The sequence below is a fragment of the Oreochromis niloticus genome, linkage group LG22 (genome assembly GCF_001858045.2).
Source record: "Oreochromis niloticus isolate F11D_XX linkage group LG22, O_niloticus_UMD_NMBU, whole genome shotgun sequence".
Taxonomy (NCBI): domain Eukaryota; kingdom Metazoa; phylum Chordata; class Actinopteri; order Cichliformes; family Cichlidae; genus Oreochromis; species Oreochromis niloticus.
The window spans coordinates 7,020,712-7,040,250 of record NC_031985.2 but is presented as its reverse complement, the minus strand read 5'-3'; the positions used below and the strand labels follow the sequence as shown (position 1 = coordinate 7,040,250).

The 19,539-nt window shown below is 38.4% G+C and overlaps 1 long non-coding RNA gene across 3 annotated transcripts; it reads left to right on the top strand.

Moving 5' to 3' along the window:
• Positions 1-9,214: 9,214 nt before the first annotated feature.
• LOC112843548 (uncharacterized) lies at positions 9,215-15,636 on the top strand. Of its 3 annotated transcripts, none has more exons than XR_003215971.1 (5): positions 9,215-9,362; positions 13,526-13,609; positions 14,378-14,675; positions 15,266-15,388; positions 15,600-15,636. It is a non-coding gene; the product is annotated as an uncharacterized LOC112843548 (long non-coding RNA). The 3 variants fall into 3 exon arrangements; XR_003215972.1 differs by lacking the exon at positions 9,215-9,362 and adding an exon at positions 11,636-11,667; XR_003215973.1 differs by lacking the exon at positions 13,526-13,609 and having other exon boundaries at positions 9,226-9,362.
• Positions 15,637-19,539: the final 3,903 nt, after the last annotated feature.

Sequence of the window (19,539 nt, the reverse complement as noted above, 5' to 3'; positions counted from 1 at the left end):
AACGTCCTACCTATCAAGCTGTCCTACTTGTTGTTACTGCGCATGCGCACAATTCAAAACGGCCATATTTCCGGTTTAAATAGTACACGCCTATTATTTCATCCTACCCCGATCTTGTGCCGATCTCGTTGCTTCGAAAAAAGGTTTGTATTAAAAGTTTTACTTCTTTATTACAGATGATAATTGTTTACCTTAAGCTGCTCAATCGAAGTCATATTCCAAGTGTTTATTTGGTGCTTTTAAAATTTATTTTAGTCCTCCTGCAGTTACTGGACACCACTCGCCATTGTTATGTTGGATAAACGCTCCGTTGTTATGTCGAAGAAAGTACTTTTGCACCACATACTTGTTAATTGCGTGATAACGTTGTGTAGTCGTTTTATTTACTGTATGGATTCCGAAGCCATGTTGAAATTGTCCGATTTTCTCCTTAGTTATGGAGAACAAATACGAGGAACTGCTCATGTTTCTGTCTGTTGGGTCCTACCCATCTGAATACGATAAGTCCCAGAGGCAAACCCTTAGGAGATACGCCGCAAAATTCAGGCTGAAGGGTCAGTATTGTAATGTAAATAACTAAATGTAATTATTGGTTAAATACATGTTATAATTATTTTACATTTTTTAAATATAGGCGGAGTGCTCTTGTTTGGAAACAGGAGAGTGATAAAAACAAAAGAAGAAGCCATGGGACTATTTCAAGAGTTTCATTCAAGTCCCATCGGTGGACACACTGGTGTACTCAAGACTCGAACTGCAATGTGTTCCAGATTTTACTGGTATGGAATGTCGGTTGACATTGTTAATTGGGTATGTATTTTTAAAGTTGTCATTTATATATAGTATGTTAATAGTGCACCAATAGAATGCATAGTTATCCTGAAGACCCGTACCAGATTGATGTACAGTAATTAACACTGTATCGCCACTTGATCAAGTATTTTTATAGAACATTTGCAATTTTGTTGTTTAATTAATTGCGATTGTTGGATAATATAAAGATCATTCAATATGTTTAAGGTCCTGGCTTGTGACCAGTGTCAAAAAATGGGAAAACCATTGGCTGCTGTGCAACCACTGCAGTGTATAAAGGTAAATATCAGTAGCATTTTAGTAGAAAATAGTAATGTTATCATGTACATTATATATTAATGTGATTCTTTTATCACTGACAGGTGTCACATGTCTGGGAGCTAATCGGAATAGATCTAACTGGACCTCTTCCAAAAACGTCTAGTGGCTTCCAGTATATTATGACTGCAACAGACTATTTTTCAAAATGGGTTGAGGCTTTTCCATTAAAAAGCAAAAGTGCTGCTGAGGTAGCTCATCAGTTGTGCTCACTCATATATAGACATGGCTCCCAAAACGAATTTTATCCGACCAAGGAAGGGAATTTGTTAACGAGGTAAGTGTTAAGTTTACTTTTCCATACCTCTTTAGGTAAATACTTGGCCACAGTGTGCCAAGTAGCTGCCAGGCCAAAGGTTTTGTGTGATTGTTTTTAAAAAACAATTTTCTTTTTTCTTTGAAGCTCAACTCAAGACTTTGCAGCTTAATGAAAATAGATAGAAGTGTCACAGCAGCGTATCACCCTCAGACAAATGGCCTCGACGAAAAGACAAATGACAACATAAAAAGGTATGTTTTATTTGTATGTAACATTTCATTTGCTTTTAAGACACTGTCACTATTGTGGGTTTTTTATGTCCACATGTAGAGCCCTGAGAAAATTAGTCAACAGTCAACAGAATGACTGGGATGTGTATCTGGATGCTACACTGTTTTCTTTGAGGTCCAAGGTCCACACCACAACCAAATACACACCATTCCGTTTAATGTATGGGAGAGAGGCTACGGATCATTCTGAAGTTCCTGTCGAAGTCCCAGTAAGTGTTATTAAGGAATTTTATTTATGCAACAACTATGATAATGCATAAATTAAATGTCATCTTAATTGGAAATTGTGCATATTGATATTGGCTGCAGCTTTAATCTTCTCTGCTTAACTTCTATATGCAAGATACATTTAAAAGATAAAGTAAGTGACTAGTTACTTCTTTATGTTTGTTTCTTTATGTAAAGTAATAAATGTTGAGGAGACCTTTAAGTATAATGTGTTCACCTATGGAAGTGTATCAAGAGGAAAAAGTGACTATACAAAAAATGATATGAGTCCATCTTTGTGGCTTTCTGTGCTCAAAGCTTTATAATAGTATATTTACTATTAAACATGAGTTATTATAGCTAGAATTTTCAGTTCATGTTTCACATGCATTATTTGTCTTTATGATTTTAATTGTAATTTAAAACGTGAAAATTTTAGTTGTCCTCCATCATTCTCCCTGAGGAGTCGAGTTATGGTGACTTTGTATCTTCTACAAGAGACGCACAAGAGCAAGTTAAAAAAACTGTCGAGGAAAATATGGCAAAGTCCCAAGACTTACAAAAGGAAGCCTATGCCAGACGAGTCCAGAAGAAGTACAAAAACCTTGTGTACAATGTTGGAGATGAAGTTCTTCTCTTGAACATGAGGAAACGTGGAAGGAAGGGAGGAAGGTTTGATCCAGATTTTTCAGGACCCTACACCATTCAAGACATCGCTGGCAAATGTGTGAGATTAAAAAACACGGAAGGAGCCACTTTAAAAAGTCACTACAGCATTGACCATATCAAGCCGTACAGAAGAAGCCACCATGTAAATGTCAGTGACAATGAAAAATACCCAACTCACAGTCAGACAGTGAACAGCAGCACAGACCTGAAGATGCCCCCCTGCCATCCTCCTGCTGACCCTCAGTGCCAGCAAAGTCCAGAGGATACCAGACCCTCTGTTATTCATTATGCACCCAAAACGGCTGACAAAAGTTGTTGCTCCCACAAGCAGTTTATTTCTGTTCCAGGACCAGAAACGCGTGAACAAGAACTTCCCTCCCGGAAACAAAGCTTAGAAAGTGAAGGTGGCATAGTGAACAACTCTTTTTGACCCGTTGGTCATTTGTTGCCAGTTTGGCGTTGCAACTTGATTGACCATTGCTTGACTTTGTTTGCATTTTGCAGTCTTCAACTCATATTGGATGTAAAGAAACATGCAACATGAACTGAGCTTGTGGAAGTCTGGAAATGGATCTGCCTGTCAGTAATTTTCTCTTTTGCCCACCCGCTGTACCTTTCCTATTTCTCTGCGTGAAAATGCACGTTTATTGTGTTGACTTTTTTCCTGTTGTGGCCCGTTGGCCTTTACCCGGCGTTTCCACTAAAAATCTCATGCATGCCTGAGCTAACTTATCATATTTTTCTTTCAGTAAAGAGGCTATGGGCTGCAAAGGATACTGGGCGCTTGGAGTCAGTTGTTGGACCATACAAGTTATTTGATTCCTCTTTTCGAACACTGCAGGGGTCACGGTGGCTTTCTGATGAGGTAAGATAACTTATCATTATTGACTCTGATTTTGAAGTGCTCTCCTTCTGAAGCATTTGCAGTGCAGACACCATTAATAGTTTAAACTGTGCGGGTAGGTGGGGGGGTTTATATAGCAAAACTCTGATAAGGTTTCACCCATTCACTTCCATAGGAAAGACTGTCATCAACCACAACACAGATGTTGTGACATCTGTGACATCATAATACCCAGTTCCAGTATATGCAGAAAGAACCTTTATCAGCAATTATATTCCTTTCCAAGTTTGTGTACAGCACTCAAGCAGTTACTTCAGAAATTGTTGCTGCTGGTGTATAAACTCTGATTTTTCAAAACAGGTCATTGATGCATACCTGCACCGTGTCATTGAGAGACGAAAGGTAAGTAAGAAATGTCCTTTGCCCTCTTACTTTGAAATACAAAAAAATGTATTTACTGTTCTGTAACATTGTTGTATACTTATACAGAATGCTGCACACCTGCTCTGTTCAGTAGTTGCAAGCTTGTTGTTTTCTGGGCAGTTCAGATGCATCACCAAGGTAAGTTGAAAGTTCAGAAGTGGTCCAAAAAGTTGAGTCATTTCTATTTCTGAGGACAGAGTTCGGTTCCTTTAAACAAGACTATATTTGAAAACACCCTGAGACGCACGGTACCTAAGTAAATCGAAATGACTCTGCACTTCCAATCCCACAGATGAAGTTCCCAGTTGAAGACATGTGGCTGTGCCCTGTGAACTTTGGTACACACTGGATTCTTGTGGTATGTGTTCATTTAGTTATTCATTTGCGTAATTTGTTGTGAAGCAGTTTCTTGCTCAAAGTGTTATTCTTAAATAGGTTTTCAGTGGCAAAAACTATTGTAATTTTTAATTTATTAACTTTTTCTTTAGATTGTCAACATTTCTGCACAGAAAATACTGCTCATAGACCCCATGGGCAATGAAGGTGTTTATGACAGGAAAATTCTGCGCAACTGGAGGTATGTATGATACTGAGGTATTATTCTTGTGTGTTTTATGTTTAGGTATTAAACATAAAACATTTCTTGTTTCATTACAAACATTTTTGTTCAACTAGGAATTTTCTGAGGATGAGAGGGCATGAAGACACCATGGAGTGGCAGTTACACACTATGCAACACAACAAGCAACAGGATTCCAGCAGTTGCGGAGTTTTGCTGTTAAAGGTAACCCTTATTCAAATGATTCCATTTATTGTTAGCTACAATATAACTTTACATTATAATCATAATGAGAAATCTCACAGTTTGCAGAACAGTACCTTGCTTTTGGAGAGGTCAGTGAGGTGTTAACCACTACAGAAGCAGTTGTGCTGGAGCGAATGCAGATAGCTTGCACCCTACTTGAACATCGAGGTAAGTCCAGTAAAGTCCTTATCACATTAGAGTGTGTACTTCCAATTTAAATAGTGCTTTTCAAACATTTTCAGATAAGACCCTTCTTAAAGTCTAATTAAAAAAAATTCAGGGGACTAATTTGCCATGAAGTATTTGTGGAAAAAATGTACTATTATTTTTTTTTTAAATAATCAATAAATAATGTTTGATTAAAACCTAACCATGAATGTGTTTCAGGGAACGCTGAGGACTACTGCATTGTTTGTTCTATGTTAGATGCTGACGCTGACGGCAGCATGATTGAAATGGTAAAACAAAACAAAAGAAACACATAAGTCTTAGTATCATTACTTGCTAATCATGTTTAAAATGTGGACTAATAGTATTCACCAAACATAATATGAGCTATTTATTTTTCCTTTCCAGGTGCAGTGTGAATCTTGCCAAAGATGGGCACATTTTGCATGTGCAAAATATAAAGAGAGCAACCAAGAATATAAATGCAAAAAATGTAAGGAAAATACATAACAACTTCAAATAAAAACAGCTGTCTTTTCCCCTCCATGTCTCTTTGTATTCTTTGTCAACATTAGATGATTGTGTGCTGGAGGCATGTTTTGATACCTAAATAAATCCAAGCAGGAAGCATGTTTTGATAGTGTGATTTGGCCATCTGAACGTCCTACCTAAATAAATCCAAGCAGGAAACATGTTTTGATAGTGTGATTTGGCCATCTGAACATCCTACCTAAATAAATCCAAGCAGGAAGCATGTTTTGATAGTGTGATTTGGCCATCTGAACGTCCTACCTAAATAAATCCAAGCAGGAAACATGTTTTGATAGTGTGATTTGGCCATCTGAACGTCCTACCTAAATAAATCCAAGCAGGAAACATGTTTTGATAGTGTGATTTGGCCATCTGAACGTCCTACCTAAATAAATCCAAGCAGGAAGCATGTTTTGATAGTGTGATTTGGCCATCTGAACGTCCTACCTAAATAAATCCAAGCAGGAAACATGTTTTGATAGTGTGATTTGGCCATCTGAACGTCCTACCTAAATAAATCCAAGCAGGAAGCATGTTTTGATAGTGTGATTTGGCCATCTGAACGTCCTACCTAAATAAATCCAAGCAGGAAGCATGTTTTAATAGTGTGATTTGGCCATCTGAACGTCCTACCTAAATAAATCCAAGCAGGAAGCATGTTTTAATAGTGTGATTTGGCCATCTGAACGTCCTACCTAAATAAATCCAAGCAGGAAACATGTTTTGATAGTGTGATTTGGCCATCTGAACGTCCTACCTAAATAAATTCAAGCAGGAAGCATGTTTTAATAGTGTGATTTGGCCATCTGAACGTCCTACCTAAATAAATCCAAGCAGGAAGCATGTTTTGATAGTGTGATTTGGCCATCTGAACATCCTACCTAAATAAATCCAAGCAGGAAGCATGTTTTGATAGTGTGATTTGGCCATCTGAACGTCCTACCTAAATAAATCCAAGCAGGAAGCATGTTTTGATAGTGTGATTTGACCATCTGAACGTCCTACCTAAATAAATCCAAGCAGGAAGCATGTTTTGATAGTGTGATTTGGCCATCTGAACGTCCTACCTAAATAAATCCAAGCAGGAAGCATGTTTTAATAGTGTGATTTGGCCATCTGAACGTCCTACCTAAATAAATCCAAGCAGGAAGCATGTTTTAATAGTGTGATTTGGCCATCTGAACGTCCTACCTAAATAAATCCAAGCAGGAAACATGTTTTGATAGTGTGATTTGGCCATCTGAACATCCTACCTAAATAAATCCAAGCAGGAAGCATGTTTTGATAGTGTGATTTGGCCATCTGAACGTCCTACCTAAATAAATCCAAGCAGGAAGCATGTTTTGATAGTGTGATTTGACCATCTGAACGTCCTACCTAAATAAATCCAAGCAGGAAGCATGTTTTGATAGTGTGATTTGGCCATCTGAACGTCCTACCTAAATAAATCCAAGCAGGAAGCATGTTTTGATAGTGTGATTTGGCCATCTGAACGTCCTACCTAAATAAATCCAAGCAGGAAGCATGTTTTGATAGTGTGATTTGGCCATCTGAACGTCCTACCTAAATAAATCCAAGCAGGAAGCATGTTTTGATAGTGTGATTTGGCCATCTGAACGTCCTACCTAAATAAATCCAAGCAGGAAGCATGTTTTGATAGTGTGATTTGGCCATCTGAACGTCCTACCTAAATAAATCCAAGCAGGAAACATGTTTTGATAGTGTGATTTGGCCATCTGAACGTCCTACCTAAATAAATCCAAGCAGGAAACATGTTTTGATAGTGTGATTTGGCCATCTGAACGTCCTACCTAAATAAATCCAAGCAGGAAGCATGTTTTGATAGTGTGATTTGGCCATCTGAACGTCCTACCTAAATAAATCCAAGCAGGAAGCATGTTCTGAACGTCCTAGCGAAATAAATCCAAGTTTTTAAGTGTGATTTGGCCATCTGAACGTCCTACCTATAGATATGTACGATGGAGCCATTAACCACGTAAGGTAGCATATTCTGATAAGGTAGCACGGATTGATAGACAAGACCATAAATTTACGCTACGGTAGCGCTACGGTAGGATGTTTTGACAAGGTAGGACGTTTTGTCAGAACACCGGCAACAGCGAAGAGGGACTCCCAATGACGACAGTCGCCAGGACACGCCTCTCCCACGGCGCGCACTTCCGTAAAAAGCCCCGAGGACCGGGGAGAGAGAGAGGGAGAAGCAAACACACACAGAAAACATAAACACAAGCAAGGTCGTCCGGAAAGGACCGTCCGACCGTGACACAGTGGACAGCTATTCAAAGGCTGTTTCCTTGTATTTGTCTCAGTGTTGATGGCATACTTGCACATAAACACAAAACACAGTGTATATTATTTATTCAAAAGGTATGTTGTCTACCTAAGTGAACATGTAAAAAACTCTTTGAAATGTGCATGTTTAAAAAGATGAAGTTCAAATCTTTTTTTTTTCATGTCTATTGATTAATAAAAATACTTGAGGTTGTCATAAATCATGCACGAAAGGGTTAAATCACTCTCTGTTGAGCAACCTCTGAACCATTGTTGTAGGAGCCATAACTAAATATATAGAATTTTGATGATCACTGGGTTTTCATTTGTTTGGGTATGGGAGTCACGTGGGTGCTAGCGGTGACATAAATGGGCGTTGTCAGTCTGTCATTCACGGGGTTTGATTTTGACAGAGAGGAGGGCTGGGTAGCCGTAGTTTTGTTGACCGCTGCACAACATGTTTTGCTTTGTTACATTAGAGCCTGTGACGTTGTAAGAGTACAAATCGTGAGATGATCACATTACTCTGTAAACTCTCAAAGCACTTTAATAAATAAGCAAACAATTCCACCTTTCGCATTATTGCATAAGTTGACAGCGCGTCAGGCAAAGAGGCAAGCTCCATCCCCGGCCTCTAGCGACTGTGGAAGTCGCTACAATTGTCAAACTTTGTATCCACTGTCGGTGGGAATTAAACAAACAAAAAAAGATAATAATAATTTGCTATGAAAATTATTAAGAAATAGGTAACTTAATGGAAGTGTTTTTTTATTGTCTAGACAGTATGTGAATAATGGGTTATAGTGAGGATGAAGTCACCTAATGCAGGATAATAACATTTTCTTTTGAAAGTAGAAAAAACTACAGGCAACAGGCAGAGTCAAAGATGAAAACTCCTGTTTGATTTTGTCCTTGAAAGCAGAGGACATTTTGAGATGATTTAATAAATTTATTTGAAAATGAATAAAAAAAATTTTTTTAAAAAACAATATTAAATGCTGTCTTAGGGCAAAAGGCAGGGTACACCCTGGACAGGTCTCCAGTCTAACACACTCACAACTATGGGCGATTTAGAGTTAACAATTGGACTGCGGCAGGAAGCAGGATTACCCACACAAACATGAGGAAAACATGCAAATTCCACACAGAGAGACCCCAGCCTGGTGGAATTGAACTGAGGACCTTTTTGCGGGACCTTTTGAAGGACCAGTGCTAGCCACCATGCCACCTAATGGAAGATTTTTTTGTTTGTTTTTTTAATAAATCCAAAATCTTGTAAAACTATAAAATGAAAGAATATTTTTTCCTTAAGTTATCTGAAGATCTTTATGGAGCATTAGCAGTGATGACAGCGTTACAAGTAATGGCGTTAACAGCGTTACATTTTTCAGTAACCAGAAATCTAATTACTATTCCTATCGTTACAACGCCATTACCGTTACTAATAAAAAAAACGCGGTGTGGTCACGTTACTATTTTTCAGCAAACAGACGGTTGAAGCTGTGTTCAGTTTACCGCACTTTATATCAGTTGCACAGAAGTAGCTGTAAGTAATCTGGGCGCTACAGCTTTAAGCAGCTGCGCGCGCTCCCGGCAATCACTTTCTGGCAGACGATCACTTTTTGGCACAACACCGGTAACGGTACATCGAGAGTAAACAAGATCAACAGCTATTCTAACTACAAGATGAGGACAGGATGACTTCATTCCTTCCGCTTCTTTTTTATTCTGTTTCATCTGCAGGTAATAAAACCTTTTAAATCTTTGAGCTCTAACAGCTTTTCACATCTGCAGCGCGTTTACTTTAACGTTGAGTTAGTCTGACCTTTGTTAACTGAATTTCCACACCCACGTTCAGGAATAATAACCAAATCATCTTCTTATAGATTTAAATGTAGTTTTTATTGCTAATCTTCTCTCACAGTTGGTCATTGCTCACACTTGAACAGTTGTCTTTTCGCCCTAAGCAAGTCATACTAAAAGTTATATTTTTCATACTTTTTGGATATTTTATCTGATCTTATAAAATATTAAAATGCTTGTTTCACAGTGAAACACTCACTGATAAAATACTTCACTGGATCTGCTGGAGTCCCAAAGGTCACAGTTTGTGGGTGTTGCTGTGGTTGAGGCAGTTTATTAGGTTTAAGGTTACAGTGTTTATTTATTTTTTCTTATATACATTCTGTCTGATTATTATAAACCATGAGATACACCTAAGGAAAACTATTTTGCTAATTGTTAAAGATTTAAAATTCTAATGTTGTGCTTCTCAGATTAGACCAGGAATGATCAGACTTTACTAATATCAACAAATCTTAAAAAGCATGACAAAACAATGCATTTACAGAATTGTTCAAAATTTTAGTCTTTTAGTTAATATATGTATCATAGTTCAATTTCTCTCTCTCTCGCTCTCTCATTCTTCTCTCTCTCTCTTATTCCAAGTTTCTGCATCTTGTGTTCACACCGAACGCGATAGACGGAACCATCAGGTTTACATGTAAAGTCAATGGAGAAGCGCCATGACGCACGATTGCAGGTCCCGCGAAAATTCAGAAACAGATTTGCGTCGCGAAAACACGTGAAACGCGCGTCAAAGCAGCGCATCTAGAGCGTTTGACTCGTGAATAAAGCGTTTTTGTGTTGCATTTTGTGCATTCGCGCTTAGTTGGAAAAATCTAAACTCCAGCGTCAATTCGCGCTGCAACAACCAATCAGGAGCCTGGTGACGTGGCTCTGACTAAAGGGGCAGATCCAGCCAAAGCCCTTCATACTTCATTCAATATGGAGGTAAGGCTAATAAACACCTTAGCAAACCACCCAGAGCTGTACCACACCAGCTGCTTTCTGTACTGAGACAGGAATATAAAGGACCGAGCTTGGAGGAAGAAATGTGAAGAGATCGGGCAACCTGGTAAGTTCATTCATTTCTCTTTTGAAATTTTTCACTGACCCGAGGAAGCCGCACAAAAGCTAGCAAGCCACCGCTATTTTCCCACTGTACAAATACCGTTCTGCTTTTATGCATGTTGTCATATAGGAATATATTTTATTGTTTATTAATAAACAGCACACAGTAGTCCCGCTGTTCATCCGTCACTGCTTCGCTTTTTCGCTGATTTTTTATCGCACCTTACAGCATTGCATTCTGCAGCCTGATTGACAAATCTCCTCCGTGTCGTGTCTCCTGCGCTTGCCAAATTTATCATGTTTGGTTTTGATAACCATCACGTCCAATAGAAAAAACGGCACAAAAACACCCATAACTATGACCCTCATTCGGAAATAGACACCTGCACCGGGAGGGAAAAAGACGCACAAAAGTGGCAGGCAGATGAAGAAAAAACGCGGTATAATAATACTTTTACGCTTTGCAAGGTTTGCACTTTGGGAATCAACTTGTGAGAACCGTGACTAATGTTCATGTGTGTGGGGAAAAAAGTGTATAAAGTGCGTGGCGAGGGGTAGTTATTCTGACAACCCCTGCTGCAATAAATGAGGGACCACTGTATATACTTTCTCTATGATTATTGTATTAAACGTGTTAACATTGAATATTGTCTTGATAGAACCACCTGATTCTGCAGCAGAGCATCCCCTGTTGCTTCTCCTGGCTCCCCAGTCCCTGGTCCCTGAGCTCCTGCTGCTGCACCCACAGGTATGTAATTGTAGCATCAGATGTACAGCAAGCACTGATAGCTTTTTACTCGGTGGGATTCCCTTGTGATCACCTTTACTAAATATCTACAACTAATCTGATTATATCCTGTTTTTCTTTCTTTTTTCTTTTTTTTTCTGTGTTAAAAATGAAAAATCTAGTAGCAGCCTTCTCATTCCTTTGTGTTGTTTTGTGCTGTTTTACAGGCCCACAGAGGAGGACAGCTCCGGGGCAGATGATGGACGGGTCCCAGGACGGTCCATCGGCGGTGGAGCTGGCCATCCTGGAGTCCCTGAAGAGGCCACACCAGTCTCCAATGGAGCATTTCCTCCTCAGCCTTGTTCCTGCTCTGGAGAGCAGCTGGGTCCTTTTTATTCCTGTCTCTCTGTAAATAGTTATATTTTATATATTTATGTTTAATGTTTTTCTGTTTGAGAATTTTAATATTATTTCACATAAATTTTTATAATGACTAATGTCTCAGTTCTACTACACAGCAAATGTTGGCACACGACTTGACACCTGTAAAATTTATTTCATATTATACTAATGACAAAATATACTAATACAGTGAGATGCAAAAGTTTGGGCAACCTTGTTAATAGCCAGTATTTTCCTGTATAAATCGTTGGTTGTTACAATAAAAAATGTCAGTTAAATATATCATACAGGAGACACACAGTGATATTTGAGAAGTGAAAAGAAGTTTACTGGATTTACAGAAAGTGTGCAATAATTGTTTAAACAAAGTCAAGCAGGTGCATAAATTTGGGCACCACAAAAAAAGAAATGGAATAAATATTTAGTGTATATCAATGTGTGTGTCTCCTATGTGATATATGGGGTGCCTTTGTCTGGACGTGCTTCCCATCCAGAGCTCCACAGCAGAGAGGGAAGTTCCAGCGCTCCTGGAATCCCTCTGTGATGGACCGCCAGTCTCCAGGTGAAGGCACAGCCATGAAGTCGTCCACAAGACCAGCGGTCCCCAACCTTTTTCGCGCCATGGACCGGTTTATGCCTGACAATATTTTCACGGACCGGCCTTTAAGATGTCGCGGATAAATACAACAAAATAAAACTAGTACCGGTACCGAAAAAAACAGAAGATTTATTCATAACACACGTGAAAAGACTCAGGAAAACAGAGTTAACGATAAAAATGATAACAAAATAACACTGAAAACCGATAAAAACCCCGAAAACCATACATTTCACACCTGAGCCTCAACTATCGCGGCCCGCTACCAAACGACTCACGGACCGGTACCGGTCCGAGGCCCGGGGGTTGGGGACAGCTGCACTAGACAGTCCCAGATGGCCGTCGCTACCTGGGGGGTGATCTGGCACACTGTGGACACACCGACTCTGAAACTGAACGCGATGGTCTTGAAGGAGTCACCGGTGGCAAAGAACCTGGACAAAATTGTTCAAAATTAGTATTATGTGTACTGCAGTTACAAAATACATTATTCAAATTCCAAAATACTTTTGTGATGTCAGATTTAAATTACAAAACATAAATCTTACATAAAACATTTTGTAATTATAAGGATAATTACATATTATATATTAGATATAATATAAAACAGTCAGTTGTGTTTAGTTTTAACTTTAACATATCATAATTTGATTTGTAGCAACTTTTACCACTACAGTGTGTCAATCACTCATAATTCCTAAACATGTCAATCAGGTAGGAATGAAGTAAGACATTAATGGAAATAAAGAGTTGTATGTTGACATGTAGCCCTTTCCTTGCTTAAAGTGGTTCTTACTGGACCTGTAATAAAGGCTGATATGATACCAATATGTTTGAACATCTGAATGCAATATCAATACTGTTATTAATGAAATGGTAATGATGATTATAAAAAAATAGCAGCAAATAATAGCAGCAAAATATTCCTATACCCTACAATGCCCACATAACGCCAACCATCACAGCCCCAGTCGTTACAGACACACACTGGAGAATCTTTGCAACACATGGATTACCTGAGGCAGTGGTCACGGACAATGGGCCCACGTTCACAAGTGGGGTTTTCCAAGAATTTATGAAGAGAAATGGGATCCGGCATATCCGCACTGCACCCTACCACCCTGCCTCCAATGGCTTAGTGGAGCGCGCCGTGGAAACACTGAAAGATGGTCTGAAAAAAATGCCAGGTCTTTCAATAGAAAAGAGGCTTTGCCGTTTCCTGTTTTAGTATCGCATCACGCCTCATACAACCACTTTTGTCCCCAGCGGAGTTGCTGATGGGGAGGAAGCCCAGATCTCATCTGGATCTTCTTTGCCCAGATGTGGGAGCCAGAGTCAACCGGTCACAAGGTGAGCAGAAAGTGAGACATGATCTACATGCCAGAGGCTGTGTTTTCAAGCAGGGAGACTGTGTGCATATCAAAAACTTTACGGGTGGCTCACAGTGGCTGCCTGGTGTCATTCACCAGAGTTCGGGGCCAGTATCTTTTGTGATGGAGTTGTTGGATGGCAGACGAGTTCGCAGGCACAAGGATCATGTGAGAGCCCGCACGGATGGAGCTGGGAAGAGGGCTCAGAGTGGTTCGGAACGTGGCCACAGGAGCTCAGCAGGCTCCTAGCCTGGAGAACCCAGCAGCAGGACTGAGAAGATCAAAGAGGCAGCACAAGCCCCCTGATAGACTGAATTGTTAAAATAATGTGGTGTTGAATTCTCCCTCTCTTTTCGTACATATGCATAATTGCTATGTTGTGGGTTTTTGCTTAAGGGGAGGGAAGTGTTATAGACAGTGTTGTTGTTAATGTATGTTTGGGGGCGTTGCACCCCGGAACCTTCAGAGGTTTTTCAGGGTTTTCTCTGTCGGAATGTTATGTGAGAAACAGTTTCCTGTATGTGTTGCGACTCGCTGTGGTTGTTTCTAAAAGTGGTCAGTAAACGTCCTAAAAGTGGCACCTGAGTTTCCGAGCATTTTTATCCTGAGGTTATAACAGTATGAATTTCAAAATCCTAAGTGACTTACTTCTTGAGTCATATGATTCACAAACTTCAAGTCAAATTGTGGAGCATGATTCATTTACAAAGATGTATTAAGTCTTTTTTAAATACATCTTTCTCTGCAGTGGTTCCCACAGTGCATGTCCTCCAGAAGACTCCCTTCTCTCTAGTCACCTGCCACGCTACAGGTTTCTATCCTAATACAGCCATGATGTTCTGGAGGAAAGATGGAGATCCATGACCATGTGGAGAAAGGAGAGATTCTCCACAACCATGACGGGACCTTCCAGTTGAGTGTTAACATGAACGCTTCATCAGTGCCATCTGAAGACTGGACGAGCTACAGCTGTGTGTTCCAGTTCTCTGGTGTGGAGGACATCATCGTCACCGCACTAAACAAATCAACGATCAGGACCAATTGGGGTAAAATAAAATTAGCAATGATGAAAGTGAGAAACACAGTGCTCTGATGTTTTTGTGCTCTCAGAATAGTAAAAAATATCATTACCGTTTATTGACTGGAGGAAAAGTTATTCAGGGATGGCATAATAAGATACAAAGAAAAAAACTGGCACCCTCCCTTAGCTATTATACTTCCACCCAGTTTTGTGCCTATTCACTGGCTCCATAGGTCAAAAGAGGCAGCAACTCAGGTAACAAATATGTGGATAATTAACCTGAAATTTACATTTATTTAGCAAATAAGTGCCTTTTTCAAATCCCTGGGCAGATAATAGGAGAATTTCACTCTATTTCAAATTCACATTACTGTTATATATTATAATTATACTATTATTATTAGCATTTTTTCAGACCTGCTTTGAAGTATGCGGTAAATACTATATATTGGCACATATATATTATATACATATACTTTTACAGACACACATGCTGACATATATGTAGCACCATAGAGATTACAGTATCGCATAAATACTCTGTGTCATAGGAGGAAGGATGTACTGTATATAAATTATGATCTAATTATGTTTTGCTCATGTTTTACTGAGTAGAAAGGCGTGCTCACACGAAGATCCCCGTCACTGCTGCTGTGGTTGTTCTTGTTCTTCTCATCCTCGTTGCTGCAGTTGGATTTGTTGTTTACAAAAAGAAGAAATGTGAGAGCTCTAAAGAAGGTGAGCTGGTATGTTTACAAAGACTGGAAAACTGAAGCTAATAGTACACTAAAACAGGAAGGAAGTGATAATACAAGACTCGGTCCTTTCTTTGCTCTGAGGTGTCTGTGAAGAAAAATTATATTCATACAGTACCAACTGTTTTCGGTTATTTTGTACATAAAATCCAGTCCAGGATCAGAGGACTAACAGTGTGTTTTGCATTTTACAGCTCCTAACAACCTCTCTGAACTCTCTGAGAGACTGAATCCAGAGACCACATAAACCTGCACACAGAGAATTTCTTCACTTTTAAACTGTAAAAATCCCAGGAAAAAGTTTCAAAGCAGTGTTATATGCATGTTATTTAAAAAGCTTTCTTTTTTTGAATTCTTCTTTTGCATTTTGTAAACATTTGTAGTATATTTTTTTAATATGTGAATGAATCCTGTTGACATTCAAGTAAAATCTCTTTTTTATGTTTCAGCTTATTGTTAAAAATTTTAAAATGTTTCCTCAGATTTGCACATTTGTATTCACATATCAAGAGAAACATAAAACATATTTTATATTATATATAAAAATACATGAATAAGGTGATGGGCTACTTTGTACTGTCTGAACAGTTTGAACTTTCACTGATTGCTGTATCACATCCGTCTAAAGTTAAAATTAGGACACAAAATGCTTGTGACTGTAACAAACTACCTCAACATAATATATACAGTATTTTAAATTACACATACAGGAAAAGAGGTGTCATTAACATCGTCATCCTGTTTAATGGTTTAAGTAGAGCTGAAAAACTGAGGAGTCAGATTTGCCTCTCCAGATATTTCCTGGTAATATATATACTATATATTTACTGTAATACTGTGAGTTACTCCCTACTGGTTAGCAAGGATTTAACTTGCCAAAAGATTTACTACTAACCAAGCTTTGAAGTGACCTTTAGACTCTTCTCTATATGCCATTTAGTCCAAACCTCCTTCCCAGGAGGGAAGGTTCACTAATATAAATTACTAATATAAATTTACTGATTTATGTTAGTGTTTCTTGAATACTTTATAAGACTTTCATTCATGTTGAAGAGTTTTGCAGGTAGGGAACTCTATGATGTGTCAAACCCTGTGTAACATAATCTGCTTTGGACTTTAGCAGCAGAGGCAAACAGCTTAGAGGGAGATAACCTGAGTATATAGTTTAATTGAGAATATTGATTAAGAACTTGATGAACATGCAGTCAAAAATAATCGTCATTGCGGCAGTGAAAATGTTTTACATTAAAAGGTGAGTTGTAGTAGCTGAATTCTTTTGAAATTTAGTTTTAGTTCTGATTAGCTTGATGAAGCCAGTCACACCATCTTCAAAAAACAAAGACAAGATCCAGAGCCCACCAAATCCAAAACACTCCTTCCTTGGCTGCCCAGAAATTCTGTCCATAAATTCTGAATAGATTCTGAGGAAAATAGCAGCCATGGTGGAGTCCAACATCTTCCAGGAATGAGTCTAACTTATAGCCAGAATTGTTAACTAATTCAATAAATAAATAAATGAATAATAAATAAATAAATATATACAACTGCTAAAAAAGGGATTTTGATTCGGTCTTTCAGTTTATTTTTTATTTTTTAGGGTTTTTTTCTCTAGAGATTGTTAAACTCGTTTTTTTTGTTTGTGAACTTATATTCTCAGGCTGTACACTATATATTTGTGGTGGTCTTTTGGTAAAAGGAATCAGATTAGTAACATGTGTTTTGGTGCTGTTTCATTTTGAAAGAGATGTGTGGGGTTTCTGACAAAAATTAACTGACAGTATATCATCTAATAGCTACTTTGTGGCTCTACTTTTAAAAAAAATTATTCCAAGGTTCATTCATAGAGGAAAATCAATTTTCTTTTAATTGCATGATGGACTTCCTGACAATAAGGCTTAGGAGAGGATGTGCTTTAAATAGTTTTAATTTACAGAAACTGGCTGTGGATGAATGGCAGGTAGCTGGTAATGTTACTAATTAAACTCTTTGCCACAAGTCTTGAACTTGTTATATTAAAAAAAAAAAAGTGGCTGCTGGATAATGTAGTGATAAGACTACACACCTTTGGAGCGGGAGTTGCAAGTTTGATTCCCACCCAGCATCCAGTAAAGGTCCCGGCTAGACCCCCCATGCTAAAAACCAAAGTCCTGGAATGATGCGGCTACGTCTGTCAACAGCTTGGACACAAAACATTTTACTACATGTTGTACTCTGTATGATTGTTTATGTAAAAAATAAAGGTTGTTTGTTGTTGTTACCGGGTGTTCGGAAGGTAGCACAATAGGGTGTGTGGTGTATGAGTTCAGACCTTCGGCACGTCTCAGGCATCCTCCAACCCTTATCAGGCCAGTAACTGGATCATACTCAGGGCAGAGCGTACAAAGTCGACTATTTGGGGACAGAGTTTTTCCCTTCATCAGAGCCGTCACATCTTCAACACATGACTTAGGAGTGGGAAGTTCTCCAAGGACCTGACACTGCACAAAGAACACACCCACACACACATCTAGGTTTTGGGGTTGTTGTTTTTTGTTTGTTTGTTTTACTGAGCAGAGAATCCCTCTGACATGCTGTTCCCCATGACTGCTGTGTTAGTGGTTCTTCTTGTTCCCCATTGCTGCCATTGGATTTCCTGTTTACAAAAAGAAGAAATGTGAGAGAGCAGCAGTGCTGGGCTTGGTTACAGTATTTCTGCAGTATAGCCTATGTTAGTTATGGTTATTGCTGAACTTGGTAGCTTGGTAGCTATTATGAAGGGTAATAGAAATTTTTTGCCTTTCCCTTTCAGACAGACACTATAAATAAGTACACCTTATTTGTGTGCTCTTTCTCTTTATCTGACATGCACTCTAGTTAAATATTGTAAGGCTTTTTTTTCTTTTTACCTTACAGCTCCTGACAACAAGGAAGAGTTTGAGAATCTCAATAAAGACTCACATAGACAAACTCAGGACCCTGCATGCACCTCCAGTAAAACAGTAGCAGAATATATTTTCTTTTATTTAAAATTGTAAATATATGAAGGCTTATTGTAAATATTCTTTTATGTGAATTGGATTTTTTGTGGACAGACTTATATTCTTAGAATTCAAAGGACAAGTTTAATCTTTGAAGTAATGTGTATTTTAATGCTTTACTATATCTTATTTTTAATTGTTAAAAAAAAAATATCTCTAAAACGTTTTACTTGCACTGAGCTATTATTATTATTCATTCATCAGAGGAGCTCAATGAAATATCCATATCCACAATCACAGTGACTTACAAAACAGAAAGAAAACAAACCAAAAAAGAAAAAATAATTCAAACTACCAAAAAAAGACATTTTAGGGATTTGTCTTTCAGTTTCTCCTTTTTTTGGTGATTGTTGAAACTCTGTTTTGTTCATCAACTTATATTCTTAGTCTGTAAACTATATATTAGTGGTGGTCTGCACAGGACTGAGGGTCAAACACCAAGAAAAAAGTTGTATGTAATATTAAGGTGGAAGGAATCAGAATAGAGAACATGTGTTTTAGTGCTGTTTCATTTTGCTGGACGTGTGTTGTTCTGAGTTCTTAAATGATATGGTCCAAAAACTACTTTTGTGGCTCTGCTTTTTTTTTTAAACTTAATTTCATTTATTTATTTATTGTATTGCTTCCCAACATCATTCATAGAGGAAAACTGGTTTTCTTTGAATTGTATCCGGCTAAAGGGAGGAAATGCTTTATAGAAATTTAGCAGTACATTGATAATCAGTGTGTGCTTCACAGAAGCATGGATCCTGTATCCTGTGATCAAATAAGCTGATATGACACAAATAACATTAATACTTAAAATACTGAACATCAAAATTCGCAACTGCAGTCAACACTCAGAAATGAGATGTTTTATTGTTACAGTGTCAGTAAATCCCTTAATGTCTTACCATGAGATTAATTATTGTGAGGCTCTGGGAGATTTTTATTAAAGCAGTTTTCACACATTCAGTTCAGACATGAGCTCCACGGGCTCTGATCTGATCGAGTCTTTAACCTGCCAGTTCTCTTGTTCCAAGTCTGAGCATTTACATTAGGAAGAATGGATCTAAAGCAGGACAGCCAGCTGTTTCACGGTCATGTGGAAATGGTCAGAGTTGGCCTATTCTACGAT